Raw genomic sequence first — 12,795 nt, 5'->3', positions numbered from 1 at the left:
CGAACAGGATCCAGGCTTTGCAAGAGACAAAGCGGTCGAGGTGTTCTCACGTCTGATTTTGGGGTTCCCCGGAAGCAGACGCCGAGACAGGATTCGTCTACGCAGGGCAGGTGATTTGAGAGGTGAAGGAAGGGACACTTGTGAGATGTCCCTGGGGAAGGAAAGCCCCTGACACGGTGCGCCAAGCAAGGCCCGGTCCGGGTGGGGAGCCCCTCGGAGAGGTGAGGGGTCGGGGTGAGCCGCGCGGGAAAACGCAGGATCGGCCGTCCTGGGCCCTGCTGTCCTCTGCAGTTCAGGAGCCTGGAATTCTCCTGGGACCACCCAGTCGACTCTGCTCCTCTCCGCCCACACGGATGTCGTCAGGAACTACACTACGTCTTTCCGAAGTTCAGAAACACGCAGCCTGAGCCCCGAGCCACACCTGCAGTCGCGAACAGGCATGAAATGCCCTCCAGACTCAGGCTCCGTCCCGATACGTGATCGCGAGCAGCTACATCCCTGAGACTCTGCGTCTCATCCGCGAAATGGAGCCGATACCGCCCGGGCCGTTAGATAAGAAACGAAGGCTGGAGACGGCTCTCGAGAAGCTAAATGGAAATCGCCATCTGATCACTCGCAAAAACCACACATAGGCAACATGCAGGGTTTTAGGCAAAGCCGGCAGGGTAGGTAAAAACTAGTACGTGTGCCTAAATTTTCAGCTCTCTGTCGAAATGTCAAAAGATCTCGCCACGCTGGGCCCGGCGGCCGTTCTGCAATGCTGGCTGGAGGGGACAGACGGACGTCCCCGCTGGCCTGGGCGCGCCCCCTGCCGTCTGTCCCCGCCCCCACTGCGCCCGTTCCAATGACCCACCTCACGCCCTCCTCTGACCTGGCGGCCTCCGCGGGTGTCTCTGCGTTTGCGACGTTTAGTTCTTCTAATCGGACACGGTAGCTCTAGACAGTCCCTTGCGCCACGTCACACACACTCATCCAGGATGACTTCTCTTTCCACGCATTCTAATGAGGAAGAGACGGTGGGAATGTCACTCCGATTACCGGCTCCGAGCACGGTCTGCAGAACGGGGAACGTCAACGCCCCTGAGAATGCACGGAGGGGACCGGGCCGGTTTAGAGAGGGGGACCGAACTCCACCCGCAAGTCAGAGGGCCAGGCCGGGCTGTCATAGGACAAATAGGCACAAATAGGCACAAACCTGCCGGCCGGAAGTGTGCAGCCCAGCGAGATGAGGTAGGAAGGCCCCGTGTTTAAGCCTAAGAGCCTTGGAGCTGCCCGAGCACCACCTGCCTCCTGCGAACGGGGCGCCTTCTGTACCTGGGGCGGGTACAGCCCGGGAGGTCAGGGGCTGTGGGTGGCAGTTACCGAGTGAGCCGTGTCAGGCTTAAGACGGGAAATCGCTTCTGCCGAAGCGTAAGGGACACGGGAGGCGTCTGGGGAGGCCTGGAGTGACGAGGGCCCTCGCTGAGCCGCCGGCCCGCCTGCTCCTTCTCAGAAACCTGCTGGCCTCGTGCGGACTCCGGCCGCAGGTGTGTTCTGCTCAGCATTGCTGAGCGGCTCGCCCTGTGCGTAGTGGGATTTCAGCAGCATCTCTGGCCTCTGCCCACCTGTGCGCCACCTACCCGCAGCACCCAGGTGTGACACCGCAGATATCTCCAGACAGTGCCAATGTCCCCGAGAAGCAACATCACCGCCGGGAGCGAACCACCGGTCTTAGCCTGTGCGGTGTTTAATTACTTTTTTAAAATTAGTGGACTATCTTTAAAAATTAAGGAATATCGCTTGTACGCCCCGATTTCTGGTCTCTCTGTTCAAAGGTGAGATGAGCTGACGACACGGGGTCCCGCCCCCTCTGTCGTGGCCTCTGCCGCCCCCCCCAAACCCGTGACCTGAACTCCTGCCCCCGCCGACCGTCCCCCGCTCACACCCCTGCAGTCGACTCGTCCCTGCCTCACGGCCTCTGCTCCTGCAGCCACCCGCCCCCCCCCCCACCTAGAAGGTTCTTCCCCAGGTCGTAGCTCCTCGCTTCCTTCAGGTCTTCACCCAGGCATCACAGAGGCCCTGGTAGAGGTCTCCTTCGGCCACTTCACCTAAAATTTCAACACCTCTTCCCCCAAAATTTCCTCGCCCTGTTCTCGATTTATTTATTTTTTGTCCTTAGCTCTTATTTAAAGAGCTATGTAAGCATCCAATCTTTTCTTAACATTCTGACATTTTTTTCATCATGGGTGTTTTTGCACTCGTCTTGCTTTTTAATATTGCATTAAAATATAATTTATCTTGGTTACTGAGTTTTGGGGACCAACGCATGCAATGCACAACTAACAAATGAATGAATGTTTTGCCACGCGATACTTAAGTAGAGCAGAGACTCAGCATTCCAGTTTTATTCCGAAATTTATTCCTTCGCTCATTTTACAAACACATGTAGGATGCTTACTATGTACCAGGCAGTGTGCTAGGTCCCAGGAAGGAAGAGGCGTCCACCTGTCCCAAAGCTTAGAGCCGGAAACGGGCCGATCTCGACACAGAGAAGCAGGAGCCGAGATGGAAGGAAGCAAGACACGTGCCCAGTCGAGGACGCCTGACCTCACCGAGGGGCTGCATTCGTGTTCCAGGCTGCCACTAACCAGACGCCACAGGCCGGGCGGTTTAAACAACAGAAATTCATTTTCTCCGAGCCCTGGAGGCTGGAAGTCCACAATCAAGGTGCCAGTGGGGTTGGTGGCTTCCGAGGCCTCTCCGCGAGGCTTGCAGGTAGATGGTGCCTTCCTGCTGTGTCCTCGCATGGTCATGTGTGCGTGTGTGTGTGCGTGTGTGTGTGTGTGCGCGTGTGCGTGTGTGTGCGCGTGTGTGCATGTGTCTGTGCGCTCTCTCTCTCTCTCTCTCTGTCCTAATCTCCTCTTCCGATAAGGACACTAGTCATTGAATGAGGACCTACCCTAGTAAGCTCATTATCATTTAATTATCTCTTTGAAGACCCGATTTCCAAACGCAATCACATTCAGAGGCACCGGGAGTTAGGACTTTAAGATATGAATCTGGGATTGGAGAGACACAATTCAGCCCGGGTCCACGGGCACAGACCACGGACGGCTCCCACGAGAAATGCGCACGCTCTAGCTTCATGGAACCAAAACGTCTCTCATCAGTCAAAGGAGACACATTCCATATCCACAGCCATTTATTCTGCAAATATGTACCGAGTATCCATTAGCTGTAATTACTCTTCCAAGCTCTAGGATCCAGCAGTGGTAAGACAGAGGCAGCATAAAATCATCAATTCTAAAACTGCCGTTTAATTAGAATGTCGACTAAGATGCAAGGAGTGTCGACGAGCTGGAAATAGGGGAACCCAACGCAGACTGGGGATCGGCCGGGCTTCCCTATAGAGGTGACACTTGAGATGGAACAAATCACAGAAGAGAGAGAGGGCATTTCCGAGCAGAGAATACAGCTCGTGCAAAGGCCCTGCGGCGAGAAGGAATAAGGCGCTAGCAGTGGGCTGATGGAGGGCAAGCCCAGGGTGCGCTGTGATGGAGATGGGGGGGGGGGGCAAGGGCTCGGTCACGCAGAACCCCGGGAGCGTGGGAAGCATCCTGAACTCCACCCGCGGGGAGCGAGCTGGGAAACCATCCGCCCTCGGCACGGGCGCTGAGAACCAAGGTCCGTCTTACTGCTACGTGGACGCGATTCTGTGCTATTCCTCGGCCTTCGGCGGCAAAGACTTTCTTCCTCAAGGCCTCCCCTGCCCAAGTGAACGAGCTGCTCTTCACTCCAAAAACTTGAGAAAGATCCGCCGACTCTGCACGAGAAAACACCGACGGTTTCTACGCTCCTTTTACTCCTTTATCCCACGATCTACACCGCCGTGCGCAGGGCGGCCCTGAACTGTGGCGAGACGGCCCTCACGCGGGGCTGACCGCGCCTGCACCGCGAAAGGCGCCACCGCAAATCGGCTTCCGCTTCCCATTCGGTTCCGCCCCCGCCCTACCCCCGACCCGAGACACTGCCGCCACTCGGCAAAGCCGTGTCCTTCCTTGCAACCGGGAGCGACAAACTCCGCTTCGTCTCATCAGTGAGTCGCGTTGGTGGCATCAGTGGGGAGCGTCAGGCTGGAGCAGGCACGCGACAAGCACGTGTCACGAGTCCGGCACAGAGTCAGGTCCAGAGAACATTCAACACAGAGCACGACATGCGAATAGCCTCTGGGTTTCCTCGGTGGTCACCTTCGAAGGTATCTAGACGAGGCCGGGGAGAGACAAAGGACGCAGAAGCAGGAGGGAAGGGAAGCCAGCCCTCGGAGAACGCCACCGCACCCCACGCCACCGCACCCACGCCACCGCACCCACGCCACCGCACCCACGCCACCGCACCCCACGCCACGGCACCCACGCCACCGCACCCACACCTCTCTCCAGCTGAATTCGGGCTCTGGATTCCTTGAAAAGGCTTCGAGGTCACCGTCCTAACACGCGCACTGAAAACTACACGTGTTTTAGTGTCGTCTTTGAGCAAGGGACGCTGCGCCGTAATTTTGTTTGGTCATTAAAATGCTCTATCGCACATCTTGCCAACAGGGTGTTAATAATCAGTCTTAGTCAATACAGAAGAAGGCGGCGGTTCAGCATTTGCAGGAAGACAGGCGGGACGCGAGGTGCCCGAGGCCAGGCAGCGCCTTGCACCCCTCGCTCTGAGAGCGGTTTCTACTCCACTCGCTTTTCCCGGAGTTCACACTTGGCAGTGTTCAGGCCCAGCCCCGTGGCCAACTTAGCTGACACGTACCGAGGTCATTTCCGAGGGGCCTCAGGCACATGTGCGTGGGCAGGTAATACCTGATGGTTTAACTTTAAAAAGAAGAATCGTCTCTGTGTGTCTTTGTGCCCCGGAAGACAGTCTAGTCCCTGCAAATCCTGTGAGGACAGGCGGCCCTGAGAGGAGGGCACAGCCCAGCGTGCATTGCTGGAAGCAGGACATTAACGTGTCACCCGGACCGAACGTCCGGCCCAGCCCGCTCCCCTGGGGTTCACAATGTCAGACGTCTGCTCACATCTTATCTGTTGGGAATACTTTGGCCAGCGATAACGGAAATCCCAACTCAGACTGGTTTAAATGATAAGAAAACTGTTTATGGAATTGTCGCTTAGATGTCCCACCCGAATCTTCACCCGGACGTGTACAAGGTGCCAGGGCAGAGCGTGCGTCCCGCGGGATGGCAAACGGTGTGGATCCTGGGTGTGACTTCCTGGCTCTGCCATTCACATGTACTGTGACCTCGGGAAAGTCACTCGAAACGCTGGGCCTCAGGGCCTCCGACTGAAAGACGGGGACCACGATGGTCCTCGCTGCACGGGGTTGCTGAGAAGACAACCTGAGTGATGACCGTAACCTGCTTGGAGTGGTGCCTGGTTCTCAGCGCCACGTGCACTTGAATCCCATGTGCCCCTGGAAGCCACGCCCACGCCTGGGTTCCCCACTCAGGAACCTGCGTCACACCCCACCCAGGCACCGAGGCCAGACCCGGCTGCCTCCCCCAGGGCTCGCCATTTCTCTCTCACAATAGTTACAACAAATCCAACTTAGAATAGCTATTCGGTTATTCTTAGTCTGTCTGTCTTCTTCTCCCATCAAGCTTTACGACAGTTGAGATATTGTCGGTCTTCTTCATCAGTGACTGGCTCACGGTGTTGAATGAGTGAATGAGGGAATGAATGAATGAATACTACAGAAGGAAGAAGGAAGGGAGAAAGAGTTGGAATCCTCATGCCTGTGAACAATTAGAAACTGTTAAGAAAGTTATAAAAACTGAAATTAATGGGAGAAGAAAATCACTCAACATTTCTGAGTTTTCGACGACATGACTTTCTTAAACTCGGGGCCATATGTCCACCTTCTGGGTATCCAACCAGACATCCTTCAGACTCTCGCACAGAACGAGTCAAAAACAAAACTCATCGGCTTCTATCGAGACAGCAGGTGTGGAGAATTCGCTACACAGAGCTTGGCCCGAGGCAGGGGCTCGTGTGCGAGTCCCCTCTCCCGCCGGATGGACCGGCCCAAGCTCACGGGCAGGGTCCGGTCAGCAGAAAGACTCTGCGGCATCACAAAAACGGGCACAGCAGTGACGACGTCCTGACCCCACCGAGTTCCTGTCCCTCTGCCCATGGGAACTGAAAGACATTCCAGTTTGAGTCCGTGTTTCCTCATCTCCCTCAAGGCAGGCTAGAGGGAAAAGTCATCGTCACGGAGTTTCTCTGTTTCTTCCCAGCTTCACGGAGAGCAACCCGACTTGTGAAAAAGAGGATCCCCACCCGCTTCATCAGGGCGCACGCGATAAGGACGTGGGGGGCCAGTGTGCCCGTGGGGGACCGAAGCCTCCAGCATTCAGGAATCTGGGTCCTCAGGGCCCCGGGTCCCCAACAATATCTCTACACGGTCGTAATTATGTAAACATTACTATCGATTTAACCCAGTATTTTGATATAATTAAACTGAGACATAGTGAATTGAGACAATGAAGGGTGGGGAGGTTGGTGAAAGCGAGTTAACCCCTCAGCCGTCCCGATCGGAAGCCAGCAGGGAATTTCTGAAACTCATGATTCCGGCGCCAGAGGGATGAGCATGTCGCACAGTCATGTGGAAGGAAATACCCGAAGAGTTGTTTCTGGGGAGCTAGACTTGGTGTATGTCACTATAGGCTTTTTAAAGATCTTTTTTAAAAACTATATCTACGTATCACCTTAATAAACATGAAAAATTAAATTGTAATGTTTGTTGTCAAAACCAAAAAAAATGTAGAAAAATATAAGAAGCGAACGCAAAGCACCAGCAACCTCACAATCTTGAGAGAACCACTATTCCCATTTTCCTATAATCTTATCTTATTATGTGCACTTTTAAAGAGTTGATGGTTATGCAATATTACGGTTTTCTTATTTTACATATTTCATCTAATATATTATGCCAAGAGAATGTTCTTAAGTCATTAAAATTGTCTAAAACATTACTTTAACGTACGCATTACAGTTTGTTCAGTATATTTACAATAATTTATCCACTCGGTCCCTCATTATTGGATAATTAGGTTCCATCCAATTTTTCACTTTAATTTTTAAAAAGTGCCACGATGAACATTTTTGTAATAAACTTCTTTCCTCATCTCTGATTATTTCCTCAGAAGTGAGATTACTGGACTAACAATGAGAAAAATAGAAATATTTAATGAGCAAAAAGCAGTGAAATTGTTTCAAGCACTTAAAAAAAAAACAAAAAACCTCTGCATAATTGTTATAGATTTTTTAAACGTTACATTGAAAACATCTTCCTTAAGACGCTGACACCCTGGGGCAAGCCACATCTGCCAACTTTTAGGCAAAACGACTAGGCTGCCTTTGGAAAGAAATGCTTATTTAGACGATGGCTTCTGCATTCATTAAGAGGCTACTGCGAGGGGTTAGCATCATTCATTGATTTGCCCTGGAGCGTTCCCAGCTCCTTTTCTCATAGGTTATCCCCAGAGAGGGCCACCGACTTGTCCAGATTGAGTGGCACAGCTGGGACCAGGCCTGGATCTCTTGCTGACGCCTGGTCTCACGCACGCCGCTGGATCACGCGATCTGAACAGATGCGTAAACACTCGACTCTTTTCTTATTGTCTGGTCATTGACATTTAAAGATGAACCAATAAAATAGTTCGCAGTCAGCCACAGAGTTTTCAGAGACCTTGAATGATAAGGACGTGACTTTCGAAAGGAAAGATGAGTTGTCGATGGAACCAGAACTGGTGATTTTATCAAATACAGGAAAAAGAATGAACAGAATCCTCGTTCAGATTGTACAGGGTCAGTTCAAATTATTTGAGGTTTAAATATAAGAGAGAGAAAATTGTATGTTTCTTAGATGCCTTTCATGTATAAAATGACCTCAGATTCTTTACTCCTTTTTACGTGTGTGCGTGTGCGTGTGCGTGTGCGTGTGTGTGTGTGTGTGTGTGTGTGTGTAGTATGGTACACGATATTATTTTCCCCTAAGTTTCCCATCTCTCTGGCCATGGATCACTGTCACTGGGGTATATTTTCCAGCCCCACTGAGGTGGGTTCGGTCATGTGACTGGCTGTGGCCAGTAACATCCAGGGAAATGTGACAGGGAATGAGTTTAGAGCCCAGGACTTACAGACACCCTGCGTTTCTGACCACCCTTCCTGCCTCTCTGTCATCATCCATGAAAGGACATAGAGTAAACCTAAACTCCATTTGCATCCTGAAGCAGAGCTATCCCAGGTAAGCTATGGGCCAAGGAACAAGACAAATAAATAAATAGATAGATAGATAGATAGATAGATAGATAGATGATAGATAGATAGATAGATACCTTTATATAACAGAATAATGTATAAATAATCAATTTTGTTATAAACCAATGAGATTTTGGGGTCGTTTGTCATGCGGCATTAATGCAGCACTAACTGACTAATACACATAGCTTACTTTTTTTAATCTTTCCACATTCTCTGTATCAGAGCCATCCTCAGAAAGAGCTTGTTACTGCTACATGAGGTAGTAATAGTGATTTCCTAAATTATAAACCACATTATAATTAACAGAGTATTTTGTGACACGTCGTTTCGTTTAACCCTCATGACAGAAAATGAATTCCAGAGAGGTAATGAGTTGTATAAAGTTACAGAGGTAAGTCTGGGGCTTGAACTCAAAGCAAATCAATTTTAAAAACAACTCCCCCCTACACACAAAATTACAAGGAATATACAAATGGTCCAATGAAATTAAGTTGCTAAGATGTTGACAACAAATACCCTCCAGGAGATCTCTGCCAGTGGAATGGAAAACAAGGAGAATGTGTGGTGTGGATGGAGAAAGGGCTTTTCACCGCTCGTGATTTCTTACTTTCCTCTGCATTTAGGGAGCAGTCTGATATGTCAATGTTCTTTGAAAAGCAAACCTTTCATTTCCTAGGGAAATTCCTCCCCACCCCCCGCCCCGACATCCTTGGTATCTCTCTGTGGCCATATAAAATGTCGCAGTAAACAACTCAATATATATTTCAAATGTTAATTGCCTCCCCAGACCTTGGAATTTCTCACTGAGCTCACTCACAAGTTTTATTGAGGGCAGAAAATTTATCGTGTTGACGTAGCCTTTAAAGTGCTGGATTCATCAAGGCCAAACTAAGTCTCTATGACTACGAAAAGCGAGTCAAATTTTTTTTATTGGAAGTTTGCCGCCTCCTTTACATCACAACCCGAATTAAGCCACTGACGGGAAAAAAAAAAAAAATCCAACGCTTTTTAAAAGAAATGTAATCATCCTTTCCCAGGCGCATTTACGCAGAACTGAAATGAAGTCTCATTATCTATTCTGAAGAAGTCTGGGCCTCAGCAAGCGGTCTGTGTTTGACGTGTCTTGGGGTGTCAACCCAGAGGCAGAGAGGCCCCTGGAGGTTCTCGGATCAAATGATGAGCTTAAAGGTTTTTGCTGTGGGACCTTCTGATTTGTTTAGAGACGAGTTTATTGTTACATGATAACTGGTTCAAAATTTTGCCTCTGAGAGGCTTTGCTTGCAACTCACACGTTGACTTGCCTGGTGAAGACAGGATCTTAAGCTATCAAAGACTCCAACAGACAGAGCCTGCTGAGCCTTCTGCGAAAGGCTCCGCGGAGTGAATCGGGGGGTGGATGGGGCGACAGGATGCTTCTAGAACATGCACGAATGGCGCAACAAATTAGACTGCCCGCCGTTGACAGCAAACACCGCTCGGAAGGTTATAAAAACACCAGCGAATAAATAGGTAACAGAGAGGCCTCCAGCTCGCGGGGACCGCGGTCCGAAGTCGCACTCCGCCTCGCTCACTCACTTAAACACGAATGTGTGTTAAGCGCTTGGAAGCCAGCGCCAGACTCAGCATCCTGGCTCCGCCACTCACGTGTGACATCCTGTGACATCGCTTTAGGCAACTTAACTCTTTTCTGCCTCAGTTTCGCACCTACGGAATGATAATGGGAGAATAATCCTCTACCCACAGGGTTCTTACAAAGGCGCAGGAAGTTGCTGTCCTCTCAGTCCTGGGCATGTTGATCATGATAACGAGGGCCGGGGAGTAAAGAAAGAAGAAAACGTTACGTGTCCTCGGGAAGCCCAGTAATGTCAACGATCCGCAAAGGGACAATCATAATCCAGTGTGAAACGCTCATAAAGGTCACGATAGGGGTTCCTCGGGGTGGCTATTTGGTCGAATGAGGAATAGCTGCCTGGATTCAGGATTATCTGCCTCACTCATCAAGAGAGGCAAACTCGAACTCGACTCACAGATGGTCTCACCTGTTTGGCTCTAAACTTATCTATCGCTGTGTAACAAATTACCCAGTGGCTTAAAACAACAAATACGTATCACCTCACAGTTTCTGTTGCTCAGGAACCAGGATGTAGCTTGGCTGAGTGTCTCTGGTGCAAGTGTGCCCATCGGGTTGCAGTTAAGCCGTCGGCCAGGGCTTCAGCCTGAACACTCACCTCAGGGGACTCCACGTCCAAGGTCATTCAGGCAGATTCCGGCAGGCCACAGCCCTCAGTCCTTGCCATGTGGGTGACATAGAGCTGCCTCATGAGGTGGAAGCTGTCTTCACTGAAGAGAGAGAGAGAGAGAGAGAGAGAGACCAAAGTAGAAGTGGTAATCATTTTATAAAGTAAAGATGGAGTGATATCCATCACTTCTGCCCTCTTCTATCTCTTAGACGTAAGTCCAGCCAACATCCAGGGAGTGGGGACCCCACGGGAGCATCAAGACCAGGATGCGGGCTCACCGAGGCCTTCTCACGGGCTGCCCACCACACTCTGCTGGGTCGTTCCAGACTGTTCGGAAGGAAGTTGGTAAAAGCACAGGAAGGAAGGAAGCTAGAAGTTCTGCTGGCTGATGTCCTTGCCACAAACCACCAAACTAAAACCAAAAAGGGGGAGGGAAGTCAATCTATCTATGAGTCAAGGGTCCATTCAGATGCCACCTTTCCAAAGAGGTCTTCTCTGCCTGCGTATTAGTGCTGTCTGCCTTCCTGCGGCTCGGTCTCTTGTTGTCGTATCTGATTCTCAGCATTATATGCCGTGGTCTTATTTATGTGATTATCTGTTCCCTGCCACTGGATTTCAACCTCCATGAAGACGGGGACCTTATCTATCTCAAACCTTTAATACACAGTAAATATCTATCAAACGACTGCCAGGATCTCCAGGTAAACATCTGACCTCAAAGTTCCCGAAATGTGGTTAGAAAGACCAGCGTAGCACACAGGAAGCAGACAGAAGGAAGTGTTTGCCATAAGTTCGTCTTTAATTGCAGTCTGGTCAGAAGCCTGAAGAAGCCCCCGGAGGCGGAAGAGTCAGAGAAATCCCTGCAGAGAAGGAAAGCTGTGGCAGGGCGTGAACAGCGTGCAGGTCTGGTAAGCAGAGGGATGACCGTCTACGGGGCTGAAGCATCTGGGTGGGTAACGTGGGCCCCCTGCGGAGAGCGGGCCGGGGGGCGGGGGAGCTGCAGAGACCTCAAAGCCGGTCCTTGTTCTCTGCCACCAGCCCGGCTGTAACGCGGAGGCGGATAGGTCTTTACGCGCTGATCGCATGGACAAACGAAGTCACCAGTGTTGCCAGGCTCTCCCCAGGTGTCTCCGAAAGTGTCCCCAAAGGAGAAACACACCATCGGTGTCTCGAGGGTGGTTCTCTGCCAACTCGCTGCCCCAGCGCGAGTGAGCGTCCCCGGAGATCATCTATCTAATAATCCCCTTTACTCTGACTCGTGTTTTCCCAGAAACCTGTCGGCGAGAGATTCGACAGCCGTGCGTGTCCACGGTGACCCGGCTCAGGCCAAGTGCCCAGGCCTGAACCAGCCCCCTGGCCAGGCCGGTGGCATTCTCCGGCGGACATCAAGGAGGGAGAAGCAACTCTCACGGATTTTAGAAGACTTAAGAATGATTATGTACAGGAATACTTGTTTTCTTTTCTCTTGGGTAAATAACTAGACACAGAATGGCTGGATCATACGCCGGTGTATGGATTCGTTTGCTGCGGCTGCTGTAGCAAATTACCACAAACAGAGGCTTAAAACCATCTGAAGTTCTTATCTTACAGTTCTAGAGCTCAGAAGTCTGAAATGGGCAAAATCCAAGGGTCAGAGGCCTGTGTTGCTCCTGGTCCTGGGAAGAGTCGCCCTCTCGCCTTGACCCCTTCCCCGGTTTGCAGATGCCACCTGCCCTCCTCGCCTCGTGGACCCCCCCACCCAAAGCCAGCACCGGAGCTTCCGGAAGCCTCATTCTCCCTCACCCTCCTGCCTCCCTTTCACGAGGCCCTAAACTGGGCCACCCAGATCATCCGGGATAGTCTCCCCCATCTCGAGACGCTTGGTTTAATCATGGTCCCTCTCGAATGTAAGGTGTCGTAGCCACAGGTCCCGGAGACGAGCGCGTGGATCTCAGTGTACGGGTGACTCATGCCACCCCTGCCCCCCCAGCCATGTCGGCCCAAGTCCTTCCTCATCGCCTTCGACACTTGGTAGGGTGAGTCTTTTTACCTCGATCATTTTTTCTGTTTGTTTTAATGAAGAACATCTCTTATTTATTTTTTTAAATATTTTTTTTATTTTTCAGTTACAGTTTATGTACAATACCATCTCACCTTCAGGTGTATAACACACTGATCGGACATTGACATAACTTACGAAGTGGTCACCCCGGTAAGTCTAGTACCCCCCTATCCCGATACGTGGTTATTACAATATTATTGGCTGTATTCCCCGCGCTGTA

The 12,795-nt window shown here is 51.0% G+C and overlaps 1 long non-coding RNA gene across 1 annotated transcript in view; it reads right to left on the bottom strand.

Annotated features, from left to right (window-relative positions):
• Positions 1 to 791: 791 nt before the first annotated feature.
• The window catches only part of LOC107516847, a 175,678-nt gene continuing 163,674 nt past the window's right edge, over positions 792 to 12,795 (bottom strand). The window contains exons 4-5 of the long non-coding RNA XR_001598390.2: positions 10,523 to 10,634; positions 792 to 999 (exon numbers count right to left, since the gene is read on the bottom strand). This is a non-coding gene — a long non-coding RNA (uncharacterized LOC107516847). The remainder of the gene's footprint in view (positions 1,000 to 10,522; positions 10,635 to 12,795) is intronic.

The sequence above is a fragment of the Rousettus aegyptiacus genome, unplaced genomic scaffold, assembly GCF_014176215.1.
Source record: "Rousettus aegyptiacus isolate mRouAeg1 unplaced genomic scaffold, mRouAeg1.p scaffold_m13_p_8, whole genome shotgun sequence".
In the NCBI taxonomy this organism is placed as follows: domain Eukaryota; kingdom Metazoa; phylum Chordata; class Mammalia; order Chiroptera; family Pteropodidae; genus Rousettus; species Rousettus aegyptiacus.
Note: the sequence above shows the minus strand (reverse complement) of the source record. Positions and strands in the feature narration are given on the sequence as shown.